Here is a 12,761-nt window from a genome sequence, read left to right as displayed (position 1 = left end):
TAGATTTAAAAAACAAACAAACAGCAAAAAACTCCACACCACAAAACCACACAATCAGTGAATAAAGGAAAAAAAATACCCCAAACCTGTATGTATAAGAAGGGAATAGACCAGGTCATCTATGCTAAGAGAAAAAAAATTCAAATAAATATTTAGTCAGACAATTCTGGCTCTATGATAGAAGTGTAATACTAGATTGAGCTGATATATGTTGAATTTAAAAGGAAAACTTTCACAATCAGCAAGTAAATAAAATAATGAAAACGTGAAATATAAAAGAACCACGAATGACTGCAGGAGAAATAACATGACTCAACGATCAATGAATTTAATGGAAGTCTTTCCAGTGACATTAATAAAATTCAGAGCTGGCTTTTGTGCTCAAAGATGATGGCAGTTTTAGGTGATACAATCATTTTCAAGCATTAAAACACAATAATGACAGCCCCTTCTGTTTGGCTGGTTGTCTGTGTTGGCAGGGTGGGGAGGGGGAAAGAGGTGTTAAGATTGCTATTAGAGAAAGATGAAATGTTACACCACTCCAGATTAGAACTGAGAGCCAATAAAATATTTCTGGCAATGCCCTTGAGATAACCACCTGTCACATCACTAGAATGTGCTTCTGAGTTATTTTCTGTTGTAGTTACATTCCTAAGTCCCTATTTTCAGTATAACATATTACTTTTTAGTAGCTGGTACTCTATACAGCACATGTATTAATTTTCCTTCTTCCGATGGAATTTTTAATGAAGATAAATTATAATCATGACATTTACATCTCAATGATTTTCACAATTGAAACATTCTCATAATATGGGTGCACATGCTGTAAGTGGGTTACGCAGCCAGATACTAAAGCAATCATTTTATCATTGTCAGAATGAATATAATGCCTACAGCAATCAATTGGACTTTTATGGGAACAGTTAGCTCAGCTGTTTTTGCATTGAAAGAAATGCACTGAAGTGCTCATTATCCATCTCCACTGTCAAAGGACAAGCCATGATCCTAGCTTTCATTCCCAAGAGTGCAAAACTCTGCCTTATCAACACAACTAAGATCAGAAACCAAGAAAGGTCCAAGGTGGCCAGGAACAGCCAACAAGAAAAGGACCAAGAGTCCTAGGGGCTTCCTGACTCTGGGTATGCTTATTTGGGTCAAACAGAGCTGTTGTCTGTGGTTTCTGTACACGTGGAGGGGAGGAGGTAGTTCTGGCCAAGATGAAGAGAAGAACTGAAGACAAGGAAGGTGCTTAAAAAAAAGGAAAAAAATAAAAAAAGAAAAAAGGTAGATGGGTGAAAAAAGAGGAGTTTGCAAGAGCCCCAGTTGGAGAAAAAATGAGGATAGATTGGCCAGCTTTCTCTCTGACACTATAAAAAGTTAGAAGTCAGAGTTTTACAATAACTGGCAGAATAACTAGGAGTTGCTAGCTTTTTCTGCAACTACTCACCATTATTTCTAGCAGCTCCAGAATTTAGGTGGGTTCACTTCTGTTTCAGGTCCTCAGGTCACTTGGTCCTTTGTTGTTCCAAGCTGCCTCACCATCTTAGCTTTTTCATAATTTTTTTTTTTTTTTGATTTAACTATTGTTAGTTCAGCAGCCTGTGCATCAGTTGTCTGATGCATCAATCCCTACGTAGAAATACTATTCAGAAAAGAGCAATGTGTCTACATTTCCTGATGTAGTCCATGTGTCAGAGTGCCAAAAAATGTTGTCCTTTGCTTATTATTGAGTTTTAGGGTAAACTGCATCATTAATCAATAGACATTTTGTGAAAGAACAGTGGATAAGACACAGAAGTCATTAGGACCACAAAGTTAGGCAAGCAGCTTCCCACAGCAAAGGTGAATGACTCCTGTGGAGTAATTACTGGGCCACTCTTAGTAAGTTACAGCTATTTATTCCTGTTTTCAAAGGCAATCTGAACATGCCCTCATGCCCTTCATCCTTTCTCTTTGGTTGTTTTTGGGGTGGTTTTTTAGATGTATCTTCTGGCAGCTTCTAGGCTGATACCGCTCTAGAGTGCCCTGCATAACAAACATCCTCAGAAGCCACATTTCTTGAGGATGAAGAGGGATTGCTCTGAATGGCACGTCTGATAGCTCTGTAGCTCAGCGCAGACTCCTCAAAAGGGTAATAGAGTGATGAGGAGTTTAGTGAGATCCATAATCATTCCCTGTACCCCACCATAAAGCCGGAATAAATTTGATCCATGGACATAGCCCAGCAGAATTTATCACAGAATCTGGAGGTATTCCCAATTAGATTTGGAGAAAATAAAATGTGGATTTATTTTTTTTCCTTTCATGTTGTGCCTGATAACACAGAACAGATGCTCTAACTTACTAGTATCTGAGCTGATAATATCAGTATAGTCCCTACCTTCCTAAGCTTTGAAAACATCAGGCCTACAGGAAAGACAGAAGACTTACAGAGAAAGTTCCTTAAAATAATTTCTGCTTTTTTGTAATGCACTGAGTCTCCAGATATACTTAGCAGGAGATATTATAGTAATAAATCTTTTTTTTTTTTTTTTTTAAGAAAAGTGAACAGTAAAGGTTAAGGCTGGGAATATACTATTTAAAATAAAAGAGTAAATACTTCTGCCAGTTATTTAAACATTCAATGGCCATATACACAGAAGAAAACCTGTTAATGTTTCTGTTTACATGATCCTTACTCGAAGCTTGCATGTTCTGCAAACATAAAATCTTCAGTCCTCAACTTCTGTACTTCAAACTTGCAACATTTTCAGGAATTTATCAGTAATGAATAATTCTCTGAAGTTATTCTAAAAACTACCCAGCAGTAATGAACAGATTTCAGATACCCGAAGAACAACAACAGCAATTAAATACTACAGAGGGTTAGAAAAGCCACAGCTTCCATAACACAGAGGTGAAGATCAGATCCCATCACAGTCAGACAGACTTTCTGCATTGCATTATGTCATTCTAATGAATGGGCCTCTTAATTCATTAGCAAACACAGTGCTCAAGGTGAGTCAGGTGCACACAGTACATGTGTGCAGAGACATTACTCAGAAGCGAATTGACAATTTTTTAAATGAATGCCATGTAGGAATCTCTCTACTGACACTTGTCTCAATAAAGAATTATTTACTTACTATTGAATAAACTGGGGTTTTTTAATAACAGATTTATCTGGGCAGATATCATGCATAAATACTAGTAAGCCTAGTAAGAAAAATTCCAGTTATATCAATTCCACAGAAGAAAACAGAAAAAAGGACTTTGACATTGCCAATATTTAAAAAAAAAAATAAAATAAAATCATAAAAGTCAACTGGCTATGTAAAGGCATCTCAATTTCCCATGTTGTTTGACAATTATTGCCAAAGCTGAAGAACACTTATCTCTGTCTATACTGGTCTCTAAGATGTAGTTTGGCAGCCGGGAAGAACCTGGCAGTCTCTCAGATTTACCTACTCCCTGAACAGGCTCTTCTGATGTCAGACTAAGCCTCCAGACAGGATCCAGCATAGACCTTAGCATCCCTGGTAGACTGGCCCCTCACTACTCACCGTGCCATACTTCCAGGCCTGCCATCTGAAGGGAGAGCAAGGAGGAGCAGACTTGAGGGAATTTCAAAAGGCAGCAACAGATACTCAAGAGAAAATCCATGGACAGCTGGTTAAGGACTCGCTTTTTAGAAGCCTAAACCTATGTCTTAGAATGTTAGTCTGGGTAGAGGGAGAGGCAGAAATATATTTATCTGACAAAGGTCCACTGGAAAATTCCAAATACTGCAGTGTGGATGATCGACCAAAAGCATCTTAGCCTTCTGTGAGGTCTTTCGTTCCTTTATTGCAAAAGTTACTTAGATTTTCCGCACCCTACCTTGAAATGGCTCATTCTTGTCTTTGATTTCAGCTGGCTCAACTTGACACCCTTTTTTCCCCCAAAAAGCAGTTTACTCACTCCTTAGCAAAAAAGCCTACTGTGACGCAAGAAATACTTTTTCATACTAAAAAAACAGAGATGTGGAAAATGACATTATGCATGCCAAAAGCTTAAGATGCTGGGAATACTATTCAAAGAACAGAAATGTGAGAAGTTTGAAGCTGCCAACTGAAACAAAGGGAGTATCAAGAAAGGAGACTGTAGAAAATGTATTGTCAGTGACTCCTGGCCTGGAATCGAATCCCTAGGTGAGTGCTGAGACAGTTCCTTGAATACTAATGAGAAGCTTAACATTATCTAGTACTTTGGATGACTTTGTGACTAGGGAAAACAGCGAACAAGAAAAGGAAATACAAAACAGTGTTGGCAGATCTGGGAGATATAGAGGCCCTGACCACTGCGGGGTGAGGAGGAAATCCTGCACAAATCCTGAAAAACCCACACTTGTAGAACAACAGCAACCTTCATGACAAAGAGCAGAGGTTTGGTAGCATGTTACTGCCATGAGTCTCACAGACCTCATGGCACTCACCCTGCAGGCACCAACAAAAACAAGACTGATCCACATCCACAGTGAGTCTAAATGAACTCAAGAGGTGACTGATGAGCATCACGCCATTCTCTTGCTTCTTTTGTTCTGTATTAGGAGATAGTTTTACTCAACTGAGAAGGTCTGAATTGAAGTAAGGAGTATTTAGTGTTTACATACAGTTTTACACCATCACCAAGAAACATTTTGCCACTAATATTTGTTTGATGTATTTTAGTATCTAATATTTTTAGATCAATATACTAGATAATACATATCAAGTATTTTCAGATCATAACCAGCCATCAAAATAATACTTTAGTAATAAGAACATAAGAAATATAATATAGCATATGAAAAAATCTTGGGAACTAAATCTGGAAGGACAATTTTTAAACATTTTTAGGATGTTGACTTGTTTTGGATCTTCCCTGGTGGTGTTCGAGGCCAGCTGGATGGGGCTTTGAGCAACCTGGTCTAGTGGAAAGCATCCCTGCTTTCCCAGGATGATCTTTAAGGTCCCTTCTAACCCAAACCATTCTATGGGTCTATGATTCTGAAATGATAAAGCTCTGCTTTTAATGAGATGAGATAGTAAACACTAACATCATATATTTTTTAAATCTCACCTAAAGAGACATTGTTGTAACAATCACATAGTGATGAAGTTGTCAAAGGTGTGATCAGACAACATACCAAGGTTTCAAAACACTATAGATATAAACACAAAACTGGCTTTGAAAAATATCCATCCTACTTTTAAAAATAAAGTTTTGAATGTATTTTAGAATACCACCTAATTGCACAACGACAAATTCAGATATTCCAAAAGTAATCAAATTTACAACTATTAAGTTGAATAGCAGTAAAGTATCTATGCATATACAGTTGTCATTTCTAAACTACTTCATCCATAGCAGGGGCCGTATTACTTTCTCCATCCTCTCACCAAACAATGTCTAAGAACAAAAACTAGTAGAAGTTTCTTTACAGAGATAACTTCAATATGCTGTCAGAGATGGAAAACTTTTTTAAATTTTATTTTTAAAAGAGATGTCCTTCTCAGAACTTCAGAAATATGTTGAATTTGAATAACCTACCAAACTTTGTGAGAAGACATGAGTACAAATGGCCGATGGACAAGGAGCCAATTGTAAAGCTGGTAGCCTAACAATCAATTCTCTGCTTGCCAAAGGCCACCTTAGACAAGTCAGATAACACTAGACAGCAAGTTCTAGAACTGTTGTGGGATTTCCCTACCTGCTGGGTTTTCAAAGTAAAATGCCAGGCTGTTGAAAACAAAATATTCTGTGGAGCACTGTCAATTCTGATCAACTTTGGAAGTCAGTAAGAGTAAGGCACTCAGGTGCCTTTGTGCCTTGGTATTTGGATAAACTCTTCAAGAGCAGTTCATCTGTGAACAAATGTGATTCTGTAAGAATGCCAAGGTCAGTGATGTGCTGAGTAAGTACCACTGGCAAGTCAAGATGCCTGAGGGCACCTTGAGCTCATACACCCAATTTTTCCACTATGTCAAAATTGATATGAGAAGAGATTACATCATGTAACCTGCCATCTCCTTCCTTTTTGTTAAATCCTTGCCCTCCCCCCATCCCAGCTTGTGAAATCCCCTCACGCGCCTGGCATGCTTCCCAGAACTTGCACTGAGTTTCATTAAAGAGGTAGAATACTGATTTGGGGTGATCAGGTCTGCATTGCCATAAAATATGTCACTACTTACTTATTTAAGTTGTAGAGGAAATCTGTGATCAACAGAGTATGAATAAGATCAGGAGCCTTTACATATCTAATTTCTTCCTTCAGGTTAAAAAAGGCAAGAGGTAGGAAAAAAAAGCCATCTCCCTGAATATTATGTCTTTGGTAATACTGGATTGGACCCATGCTGATAACCATCTTGCAACACACAAGGCAACCTCTTAATAAACACTAAACCCTTCTAATCTGAAAGATTGCAAGCACTCTAATTACCAGAAATTAAATTGTTCAAGGAAGGCTTATAAAAATATAAGTCTCTGTGTGCTCAGAGAATAACAATATTTTTTCCTTTCTTTTTCTTTTGACAGGACCTAATCCACTGAGTGGTGTTATAGCACACATGAGATTAGAGAGAGATGCCCAGAAATATAGATAGTTACTAAAAATAGACCTCATTGAAAAGCGTTTGCAAGATTTTGCCATAAATTAAAACTAGGAGGTTTTTTTCCAGTAAAATTTGTATGTCCTTTTGCAAATGCCTGTGGCATGTTAATTACTCAGAGACTGTTGTTTTATAGAACACTTTTGTAGGGGACATTTTGGTTCTAGCATTCATATACAAATCAGATTAATTAAAAATTCATAGATATTTTAAAATATCTGTAAGCACACCTGTAATTTATCATGTGTATAGCTCTTTACTTACTTTTTCCCCATTTTGTGCTCAAAAGTAGTACTACTTTGACAACACTGGAGGCAGCAAGGACAGTTGCATTAAAATCTTTCTGGTAATAACTTAACTACACGGATCAGCCCATGTAGGAACTGTCACTACAGAATATAAAAGAAATCATGGAATTATGCCCAAACAAAAAGTCAGTCCTGTTGCCAATGACAGTGGGAATTTTGTTATGCTAGAGTAAGTGGAGAGATACTGGATAGATAGTGCCAGTTCACTACATGTAAACTATTACAACAAAATAAATAACAATTAAATCTATTATATTGTGCACTTTTTTTGATGGGAATAAAGTTTTTTTTCCCTCAGTAGTTTTGTTTGCTGAAGGAATGGATCAGTGAACCACACTAGATAGAACACAGCTTCAGTTCTTATGCCCTGAAAGTCCTTTTTCAGAGACTTTTCTCCCATAACCAGACAAAAAGCATATGCTTTCATGTTGTTAACACACATCATCATATTTCATATTCTTGCTGCTATATCTTAGTAAGTCCTCTGGTGACAGAGAAGGTTATTCAGGTCTGGAAGTGTCTCTGTTAACTATGGCAAACACATTGAGTTAAGTCTTTTTTGCATTACATCATTAGGAAAACAGTCCAAACCTGTTTTTCTGAACCTCATAGATGCCCTGAAGCACACAAGATTTGAAGAAGACAGCTGCCAAACTAGCAGGATGCCAAACCTGCTGACACCCCTCAGTTCATTCACACAGAGATGCAGCTATTGGGGGTCAGAAGGAAAGAAGGTAAAAACCATGTAATACCTAATTAGGAGCAGAAGACTAACCCTTACATTCTGAAACCTTCCCTTTTCACTGAAGTAAATAATTTCTAGGTTAAAAATTTAGCAGGTTATAAATTTAAACATTTTCAAATCTTTTAAAGGGTCTTCCTTTATCGTTCACTAAAACTGTCTCAAAATTATGAGACATTTGCTGAACTATTCAGTGTTTTATTAAAATGCTTGGAGCTGGCTTTAAAATGTTGCTCTCCCTTCCAAGAGAGATGTGTGCCTATGAAGATCTGTATATATAGCCCACAGTAGAAGTATGATCTACATTATTCCAGGTGCATAATATATGTTGTATAATATTACACATTATTATCCTAAAATATTGCCTCTTACTAATGCTGCATAATTAAATATGAATTTCACATAGATAAGCAGAGAGGTTCATGCATACTGTTCTAAGAAAAACACTGATTCACCTATGAAGTATTTGTGTCAAAAATTCCTACATTGCTGAAACTGCAATAGCTTCTAATTTGTGTAGAATATTGACTGCAGATTGCTTATTCTATTAATGAAGAAAAATGGCTTCGAGCTTTTTCATCAACTGTTTTCGATGCCTCCATCTAAGTAAATGTTTAATTTTCCCTTGCTGAAAAACTGGGATCCTTTCAATGTTCCGAGATAGGCACCCTCAGACATTGAACCACATTTTTGCGACTGTTTTGTTTTTTTTTTAATTAAGCGTCTCTATTTTTGTTACAAAGAAGTTGAGAACAAAATAAAAACTTCAATAAAGATACACAAATCTTTACTAAAATAAAAGTATTTAAAAGCTGTTCAGAAAAAAAAATTATAATCAACAAAAGCAGTGGTTAGTTTTGTACATAAACAATGCAAGAAATTCTGAGGATATATGAAATAGAAGCACAGGTAAACCCGTGGTTTGAAAGGATTTTGAGAAGTAATTATAAAATAATTTCTGTTGCGATAGTTTGAGAAGTTTCCTACAAGATCTTATGGTCATATTTGCGTATTAATACACATTATTGTAATTTGTATGTACATAAATACATTGAAGAATAATATAATTATGGAAAACTCTAAAATGTTCAGATACAGACTGGACACCTACTTCTCATTTAATTGGAGAAACAACCATCTCAGAAAAGGTACCGAGAAAAAGCCCACAGAGAATGAAAAAAAGAACTCAACCAGTAAAGAAGTTGAATTTTAGAAGCTAGAAAGTCAAAACTGTCAAAATCAAGATGATTTTACAATGAAATCAGAAACAAATAGCACAAGAATGTTTCATCATGTGAGTAAAAGAAGAACAGGAAAAGACAAAGAGGAGCTTTTAGGCAGTAAGATAAAACATAATCTAGATATAGTAAAAAATGTAAGTGGATACAGTAAATTTTTAATAATGGTAGTACTGAACCTGGGGCAAAAGTAAAATGGCTAACAAGAAAGAGAGCAGAATCAAGAAATGACCAAAGTTGAGATGAAATACTAGCTCTATCACTCAGCAGGATTAGAGCATCACCATCCTAAAGTATTAAAGTAACTGGTATATAAATTCTGAAGTATTGTGGATTTTACTTTTTTAATTAAGGGACATCAAATGACTCTCCAAGTGACTAGAGAGCAGTGAAACCATTTATTTTTTTTTTAATTGAGAAATAAGTGATGAGTGCAATCATGGACCTATTCTTGCAACTTTAGTACATGTAAGATTTTAAACACCCTTAAGGGAGGGGTGGAAATGAAGACCTAGAAAGGAAATGAAAAAACAGGATCCAGTGGAGCCTAGGTTTCCGAGGAAAGATTAGTGATACCGACCTACTGGCTTTTCCTCCCCCCCACCCCAAGAGAACTAGTTTTTTGGAAGGGAAAATGAGATAAATCTAATCTATCTGGACTCCAGTAAAATACCTGATTAATTGTCACACTGCAAATTACTTGTTAAAGTAGTCTAGATGAGGATCAGCACAAAAAATGAGGATGGCCAGAGAACCATCTGAAAGAGACAGAAAAGTGGACTGATGAGTTTAGGCTAAATTTCTCTCTGATAGCAAGGATTTAGATTTAATGACTCAGAGGGTATATTCCTTTGTCATTCTTTATGCTCTTACAAGAGGGAACTACTACCCACGTGCAGAATTATTTCGGGTAAATATAGTGATGTGCAGACATGTTTGCCCATGAAGCGCTGTTAAAGAATAACAGCATGTAGGCCCATATAAACTCTGATTGGGATAATATTAATCTTTTTCCTAAAACTATATATGAATGAAAAGGTAGGTGCTAGCATTTTTATGACATTGTGGTATGTCACTTTGTGAATAATGCCTGTGAATAAATATTGCATTCACAGAATTTTAATCTTCCTTCCATCTGAAGTTCATAACGATATTGGTACTAACAGATTTATATTCCCCACCCAGCCAGCCCCATCAAATGACAAACCCTGGCATTCAATTGCATTAAATGATAATTAGTCAGTCTACTTCTAATCTGATGGTTAATATATCATGTCAAAGGCTTTCTTATGAAGAAGATTGAATTGAAATTTCATCTATAGCATTAACGTAATGCATTACGATAATGAGTCCCAATCCCAGACCTGAAGCTTCAAGGAAGTTTGGATAAGGAAATGAATCTGAACCCAAGCTTTCTGCCTCAAGTGTCTCACCATGCAATAACCCAACCCAGAATCTATGTATTCGCCTCCCTCTGAACGTGGAAGAAATTGTGATTTTACATAAATATATAATTATATTACTTAACTGAGACCAGTGCAACAAAGCAGTGCTTCCAAGATTTAACCAGTAATAAAAGGATGAGTAGAAATTTCCAAGACAGAAATCCAAGAAGCAACTCAGGTACCTACACACAAATTATCAGTGCTGTTAACATGCTGGAGCTTCCTGCTTAGCTGCCACTAAGCTGTCCTCTACACTCCAGAGGGAGAGCAGACTCTTGTGGATCTTTAGTCATACCTGCCAGCCCTGTACAGATATGCCAGACAAACTATGGCATCCAACCTGACACTTATTCTCAAGTATCTCTTTCTTTCTTTATAGGCACGGGTTCCCCTGAGCTGGAAGCTTTTGTGGCAATAGGTCTTGTGAAAGGTTTGAGGATGCCAGTAGCCCATTTTCCACAACTGGCAAGGAACGGAGCTCAAGCTGGTAAACAAAGCTAGCTTCAGACAGAGGCAGCAAACCAACTAATGTAGATTTTTAAATTGCTTTCTCTTCACACCAGAGTCCAATATTCCCATCACGCATGTCAACTAAGAACCAGCACGATGTATAAGAACAATGTGTACAGCATCAACAAGAGAGTATTCACCATCCAAACATAATGCTAATGAGTTAAAATCTTTCAGGGATAACTGAAGTGCAGGGACATTTTGCTAACTATATCCATGTACAGCATAGCTACAATCAATCATTTCTGATGATAACTATCAAATTGAACACAACTGACAGTCATTAACATCATTAATGGATGAGTCTCTAAGGAAAGATAACTTAGTGCTGCCCTTCAGCTTTCTGGGTGACAACCGATGGAAAAGACAGTCACAGATTTGACACCCCTTTACTGCCAATCTCCAATTGCTGGTTTCTCTTGAGCTACACTCTTGTATATGGGACTTCCACCAGATCTATTGCTGTGCTCCTGCCACATAACTGGGTCTTTGATGACCAACCTTTCTTCTACCAGACTTATGTATTTGCAAATGGAAAAAAAAAAACATTTCTCTTGATTAAAAGGTAATCAGGCACTGGTAGTAGTATCAAGCCTTACAACTTGCGGTCTCAGATCCGGTAGCATTTAAGCTACAATAAATATAAACAATAATGATAATGAATATAAACAATAATGAATCAGATGGCATGGAGCCAAGAATTACAAAAGTCTCTTTCCTCATCAACAAGTCTTGGCCTCCTTTGGTTTGAATTTCCCATAATAATTCAGTTTTTTCCACTCTCACTTATGGCACAGTTATCCCTGACAAGAAAAATATATATTCGAAAACAAATTATTTACTTTCACAGATGACTTGCAGTAAGTACAAATGGCTGCGGCCCAGTCATCCAAGTTTCCTGTCCTAGCCACCTTCAAAAGTCCAATTTTACTTGCACTTTTACTAGTAGACAACACTTACTCAAATACTAGCAAAAAAAAAATTAGTTGTGATCAGTAACTTAAAATGTGGAGGTTTTTTTCTGTAAAGTGTACAATATAACATAGCATTATAACATAGGGCATTTCTCTTCCAAATAGTACTCTAAATTGCCTTACAGATTAAAATAATGTAATCACTAAATTAAATAGCTTATAATGGAAGAGACAAAATACAGTATTAAGAGGCTCAGACAAGTGAGAAGACTGCTTTCCAATGAGATTTTAAAAGACACAGCAAGTCAATGAGGCAGAGAGATTCAGAAAGGCTGTTCCAGATGGCAGGGTCTTCAGAGGAATAGGGTTTTACAGGAAATGCACATTTGTGGGAGAGCACAGTGAAGAAATGGTTGTCAGACTAGTCAAAAGAGGAGACAAGTCAATAGAAAATTACAAACTAGGCTGCAGCGCACACAGATGTCTCAGGACTCTTCAATCTCCATCCTGTGTTCAGTGGCAGGACCATGAGGACCATCACTTTAGCTGTCTCCATTTGTACTCCCACTCCACTTGAACTGCCTTACAAATCACCTTACTTCCACTACATTTAGGCGCAGTGCGAAACACAACAGGGCATGCACTTCAGCTGAGTTGTTTGGAATTACTAATAAGATACAAATAACAATAGCAATAATGGCCATAACAAGATCTACTGAAAGAGATCACAGGTACAAAAGCATTTTCAAACCGTATCTTAAAAGGCATATAAAAAGAAAGAGTTACAGTGGAAAAATAAAAGCAATGAGACCACAATGTTTCTGAAGTGCACAGGCAACGTCATTCAGAAAATTGTACAGCCAAGAGAAGCAGGACCAGGAGACAGTGGTGAAGGGATGTTAACAGAATTGAAGATACTCTCTAGAGAAACGGACTTGCAGAGTTACTCAACAGTCACATTTCTTGAAGATAAAAGATTAGAGAGCTGTCAGA

This window comes from Numenius arquata, chromosome 9 (genome assembly GCF_964106895.1).
Source record: "Numenius arquata chromosome 9, bNumArq3.hap1.1, whole genome shotgun sequence".
NCBI lineage: Eukaryota > Metazoa > Chordata > Aves > Charadriiformes > Scolopacidae > Numenius > Numenius arquata.
Note: the sequence above shows the minus strand (reverse complement) of the source record.